Source organism: Trichechus manatus, unplaced genomic scaffold (genome assembly GCF_000243295.1).
Source record: "Trichechus manatus latirostris isolate Lorelei unplaced genomic scaffold, TriManLat1.0 scaffold00017, whole genome shotgun sequence".
NCBI lineage: Eukaryota > Metazoa > Chordata > Mammalia > Sirenia > Trichechidae > Trichechus > Trichechus manatus.
Genome location: NW_004443953.1, coordinates 12,802,535 through 12,809,119, shown reverse-complemented (window position 1 = coordinate 12,809,119; position 6,585 = coordinate 12,802,535). Strand labels below are relative to the sequence as shown.

Genomic DNA, 6,585 nt, shown 5'->3' with positions numbered 1-6,585 from the left:
TGGTGCTTGGCTGAGTTCTTTATCTCTTCATTTGATGTTTTAGGGTTTCAGGATTGTTGTATTCTCTGTTAGGCTTAGTTTTTCGGATCTTTGCTTTGGAGGGACTGCATTGTGCTTCTGCCTAGAGCGCCATTTTGCTGGAACTGTCTAGTAAAATATTTTACTACTTTATTTACCTTTTGATGCAGAATATTTGCATGCATGTATGTACTATTGATGCAGAATATTTGCATGCCTGTATGTACATCAATTTATATTTTAGATTTTATTTATATTTATATTTTAGATATATTTTAGATATGTACATATGCAAATCAATATTATTACATCTTATAAATAAAAAGCTGCTCTAGGAAAATCTTATACGACATTGTGCAATAGAACTTGACCTTGAAAACTTATGAACTCGCCTCCTAAATATAATGAAAGCACTTCATTGTCAAAATAAACTAAGTAAACATTGATTTATGCCTTTCTGAAATGTTCCCTGCCTGCCGGCTCTTTCTCCTCTCCCTGCTCACATACTCTACCTTGGGAATTCCATGACATGCTTAGCAAAAGGCTGGTGGCTGTTCCCTGAGCTAGTCCAGGTATAGTCTGTGACTAGAGCTGTCTCCTGGTTCAGGCTGCTAGATTAAGTGGTGACTCACCAGTTATGTGTCTCTGGTGGCTTTTTAAAAACTATTATTTGCTTGTGTTGAGCACATTTTCTTTTCCCCCATAGTTCTGGGATACTACTTTATTAAATCATATGCTTACATTTTAGCATCATACACAACCTAGGACTAGTGACTTTATTTTCCAGTTTCGAAGACATTAACATTAATTAAGGCATCTGATATTATAAATTAAAAACTTGTAACAATTTGGGAAGGCGGGGCTGATTAAAATTATTTTTACTTGGCAAACCTTTCTCTTAAACTGTTCTAAATTGAAGCTTGAGCTAAATTGCAGGAGAAATGCTTAAAATACTTAAGTGAATGGGTGATTTTGAAACACTTTCAGAAACAACCACATGCTTACAATTTACATGCTAACTTGAAAGCATTTCTGCTTTTTTAGACTGAGTGCTTTAGACCCTCTACAATTTAAGAGTTTCTTAGGCTAGTTTGGAATACCTTATTTAGTTAAAACTAATATAATTGTATTCATTCTAAAATCATGCCATACTTTTTTTTTTTTTTTCACATAGTCCTGATTGATTTTCCCCACTTGGCCTGAGTTGGTAAGACTTGTGCTACTACACACTCAAGTGTAAGTGGATGGCTGCATTGGGCCAGTCTTTCATTCTTTTTTTTTTTTAAATTATGTTTTAGGTGAAAGTTTATATAACAAGTTAGGTAACCATTCAACAGTTTTTACACAACTTCTTCCATGACATTGGTTACACTTTTCACAATGCCTCAACATTCTCCTTGTTTCCATTTTTTTTGTTCTGTTTCCATAGTCTAGCTTCCCTGCCTTTCCTTAGGGTCTCATCTTTGTTTTAGGGTAAAAACTGCTTGGCTGCCAAGTTGGTGGTTCAAACCCACCAGCTGTTCTGTGGAAGAAAGATGTAGCAGGCTGCTTCCATTAAGATTACAGCGTTGGAAACCCTATGGGGCAGTTCTACTCTGTCCTATAGGGTCGCTATGAGTTGGAATCAACTTGAGCTCAGTGGGTTTGGTTTTTTTGGTTTCGGTTGACCATTTGGTCTCATATGGTTGGTTAATTTAAGAAAGCATGGCATTCACAGATGATTTTGTTTATTTTATAAGCCAATCTCATATTTGGATGAAAGGTGACCACTGGAAGTGACTGCAGTTCCAAGTTCAAGGGGTATCTTACGCTGATAGTCTTGGGGATTCCTCTAGTCTCTATCAATCCAATAAGTCCGACCTTTTTTTAGGAATTTAAGCTTTGTTCTACATTTTTCTCTCATTCTAACCAGACTCTTATATTGTGTCCCTGGTCAGAATGGTAGGTAGTGGTAACTAGGCACCATTTAGTTCTGGTCTTAGGCTAGAGGAGGCTGTGGTTCTCGTGGGTAACCAGTCCTGTAGCCCAATTTTTTCACTGACCCTTTGGTTTCCTTCACTCTCCTTTGCTTCAGATGGGAAGAGAGCCAGAGTTGTATCTTAGATGGTCACTCGCAAGCCATTAAGACCCCAGTTGCTACTCACCAACCTAGGATGTAGAACATTATCTTTATGAGCTATGTTATGCTGTTTGACCTAGATATCCTCTGACACTATGGTTCTAAGTTTTCAAACCCAGTATCTCAGTTCCACAAGGTGTTTGGATATGTCTAGGAAGTTTGCTTAATTGTGCCCCCGTGTGCTCTCTTATATATATGAATACATATGCAGCACACATAAACATGTATATACATACACTTGCAGACACATCTGTACATACATGGTCATATACTCACATGTGCATTCCTGTACCCATATGTGCATGCATGTCTACCTATAACCACACACATATTTTATTGGTCGTCATTATTGTTGCTGCAAAATTATGTATTATATTTTTTACCAAAATTTTCCCTTATTCTTATGTACTTCTTAATGTCTTCATTTACCCTGTACAAGTTGTGAAGACTTCACCCCTATTAGGTATTGCCTTCCCATCACCAAAAATAACAGGTGTCTACTATCTAGAAAGTGATTCCCTCTCCCAACCTGAGTAACCATCAAAGAACATTGCTTTCTGTATGAGTACCTGTTCTTGATATTTTGTAAAAGTGATGCCATTCAATATCTGTCCTTTTGGATTGACTTATTTCACTCTGCATAATGTTCTCCAGATTCATCCAAGCTATGAGATGTTTCGTGGACTCCTCATTGTTCTTTACAGTTGCGTTGTATTCTGTCATCTGTATGTACCACAATTTGTTTATCCATTCGTCCGTTAATGGGCACTTAGGTTATTTCCATTGTTTTGCTCTTGTGAATAATGCTGCAATGAACATAGGTGTGAATTTGTCTATTAGTATCACTGTTCCTATTTCTCTAGGATATATACCTAGGAGTGGGATTGCTGGATAATAAGGTATTTCTGTTTCCAGCTTTTTGAGGAAGCGCCATATTGTTCTTGATAGTTGTGCCATTTTACATTCCCACTAGCAATGTAAAAGAATTCCAGTCTCCCCACAATCTTGCTAGCATTTGTTTTCTGTTTTTTTGATCATTGCCATTTTTGAAGTAGTGAGATGGTATCTAATTGTGGTTTTGATTTGCATCTCTCTAATTGCTAAGGATTGTGAGTATCTTTTCATGCATCTGTTGGCTGGTGGAATGTCCTCTTTGATAAATTTACTGTTCATGTCCTTTGCCATTTTTTGATTGGATTGTTTATCTTTTTGTTGTTGAGTTGTTGAAGTTTTCTATATATTTTAGAGGTTAGACCCTTATCAGATATGTCTTTGCCAAGATTTTTTCCAAGTCTGTAGGTTCTCTTTTTACTCTCTTGGTGAAGTCTTTTGATTAACATAGGTATTTAATTTTTAGGTGCTCCCAGTTATCTAATTTATCTTATGTCATCCATGCATTTTTTTAATTCTATTTATGCCAAAGTTTAGGTTCCCTAGTTTTAACACTATGTTTTCTTTCAGGAACTTTGCAGTTTTAGTTTAAATATTTATGTCTTTGAGCCATTTTGAGTTATTTTTGTGCAGGGTGTGAGGTATGGATTCTATTCATTTTTCTGTATGTGGATATCCAGCTTTGCCAGCCCCATTTGTTGTAGAGACTGTTTCTTCCCCATTGAATGGACATTGACACTTTGTTGAAGATCAGCTGCCCATAGATGAATGGATTTATTTCTGGATTCTCAATTATATTCCATTGGTCTATGTGTCTATCATTGTACCAGTCTCTGGCTGTTTTGGTTAATGTGGCTGTACAGTAAGTTTTGAGATCCGGAGGTGAGAGGCCTCTTACTTTGTTCTTCTTCAGTATTGCTTTAGCTATTCGGGGCCCCTTCCTTTCCATATAAAGTTGGAGATTAGTTTTTTCATTTCATTAAAGAAAGTTGTTGGAATTTGTATTGGGATTGTATTATATCTATAGATTGCTTTTTGTAATATTGACATTTTCACAGTGTTAAGTATTCCGATCCATGAGCATGGAATATTTTCCCATTTATGTAGATATCTTTTAGTTTCTTGCAGTAGAATTTTATAGTTTTCCTTGAATAAGTCTTTTATGTACCTGATTAGGTTTATTCCTAGATACTTTATCCTTTTGGGGCTATTGCAAATTGTATTGATTTCTTGATTCTTTTTCAGAGTCCTGTTTGTTAGTGTAGAGGAACCCAACTGATTTTCATGTGTTGATCTTATACCCTGCCACTCTGCTGAATTCTACTAGTTCCAGTAACTTCCTTGTGGAGTCTTTGGAATTTTTTATGTATAGAATCATGTCATCTTTGAATAAGGATAGTTTTACTTTTTCCTTTCCAATTTGGATACGCTTTATTTCCCTTTCTTGCCTTATTGTTCTGGTGAGAACTTTCAGTACAACATTGAATTGAAGTGGTGATAAAGGACATCCTTGTCTCATTCCCATTCTCAAGGAGAATGTTCTCAGTCTTTCTCTGTTGAGAGTAAATGTTTGCTGTTGGCTTTCATATATGACCTTAATTATCTTAAGGATTTTCCGTTCTATTCCTATTTTGCTGAGAGTTTTTTTTTTTTTTTTAATTATGATATAAGTGAAAGTTTACAGAGGAAAAAAATATGGAATGCTTCACAAATTTGCATGTCATTCTTGTGCAGGCACCATACTAATCTCCGTATCATTCCAGTTTTAGTATATGTGCTGCCAAAGTGAGCACTGCTGAGAGTTTTTATCACGAAAGGGTGTTGGATTTTATCGAATGTCTTTTCTGCATAAGTTGAGATGATCATGTGATCTTTTATCTTTGTTTTATTTATGTGGTGAATTACATTGATTGCTTTTCTGATATTGAACCATCCTTGCCTCCCTGGTATGAATCCCACTTGATCATAATGTAGTATTTTTTTGATATGCTGTTGAATTCTGTTGGCTAGAATTTTGTTGCAGCTGTATTCATGGGAGATATTGGCCTGTAGTTTTCTTTTTTAGTGATGTCTTTGCCTGGCTTTGATATCAGGGTTATGCTGGCTTCATAGAATGAATTAGGGAGCATTCCTTCCTTTTCTGTGTTCTGGAATAGTTTTAGTAGAATTGGTGTCAACTCTTCTTGAATGTTTGCTAGAATTCTCCGTGAAGCCATCTGGGCCTGGGCTTTTTTGTTGGGAGTTTTTTTTTTTTTTTTTTTTTAATGACATCTTCTATCTCTTCTTTTGTTATGGGTCTGTTCAAATTTTCTACCTGTATTTGTGTTAGTTTAGGTAGGTTGTGTATTTCTAAAAATTTGTCCATTTCTTCTAGGTTTTCAAATTTGCTGGAGTATAATTTTTCATAATATTCTGTTATGATATTTTTTATCTCAGTTGGTTCTGTTGTAATGTTACCCATTTCATTTCTTATTTTGGTTGTTTGTATTTTTTCATTTTTTTCCTTTGTCAGTTTGGCCAATGGTTTGTCAATTTTATTGATGCTCTCAAAGAACAAACTTCTAGTCTTGTTGATTCTTTCTATTGTTTTTCTGTTTTCTATTTCATTTCTACTCTAACCTTTATTAGTTCCTTTCTTGTGGTGACTGGACTTCTTTTGCTGCTCTTTTTCTATTTGTTTGAGTTGAAGGGTTAAACTATTGATTTTGGCCCTTTCTTCTTTTATGATTTGCGCATTTATTGCTATAAACTTTCCTCTGGGCACTGCTTTTGCTCTGTCCCATGGGTTTTAGTATGTTGTGTTTTCATTCTCATTTGATTCTAAGAATTTTTTTATTTCATTTTTAATTGCTTCTATTACCAATAGTTTTTAAGTAAAGTGTTATTCACTTTCCATGTATTTAATTGTTTCCTTGTTCTTTCTGTTATTGATTTCTAGCTTTATAGTATTATGATCAGAGAAGATGCTTTGTAATATTTCAATGCTTTTGAATTTATTAAGGCTTGCTTTGTGACCTAATATGTTGTCTGTTCTGAAGAATGATCCATGAACATTGGAGAAGAATGTGTACTGTGCTGCTGTTGGAGAGTAAGTTCTGTATATGTCTATGCGGTCTAGTTGATTGATCGTATTATTTAGATCTTCTGTATCTTTGTTGAGTTTCTTTCTAGTTGTTCTATCCAGCATCAAAAATGATGTGTTAATGCCTCCTGCAATTACTGTAGAACCATCTATTTGTCTTTTTCAGTTCTGTTATAGTTTGTTTTATGTATTTTAGAGCTCTGTTATCAGGTGCATAGGTATTTATTATGGCTACGTCCTCGTGGTGGATTGATCCTTTAATCGTTATGTAATGCCATTCCTTATCTCTGACAATGAATTTTAACTTAAAGTCTATTTTATCAGAGATTATTATTGCCACTTCTGTTCTCTTTTGGTGCTGTTTGTGTGATATAATTTTTCCATTCTTTGATTTTTAACATTTTTATGTCTTTGTGTCTAAGATGTGTCTCTTGTGGGTAATACATTGATAGTTATTTTTTTTTTAAATCCATTC

The 6,585-nt window shown here is 34.9% G+C and overlaps 1 non-coding gene across 1 annotated transcript; it reads right to left on the bottom strand.

Moving 5' to 3' along the window:
- Positions 1–4,717: 4,717 nt before the first annotated feature.
- Positions 4,718–4,821, bottom strand: LOC111819754 (U6 spliceosomal RNA). The gene has a single exon (XR_002823328.1). It is a non-coding gene; the product is annotated as a U6 spliceosomal RNA (small nuclear RNA).
- Positions 4,822–6,585: the final 1,764 nt, after the last annotated feature.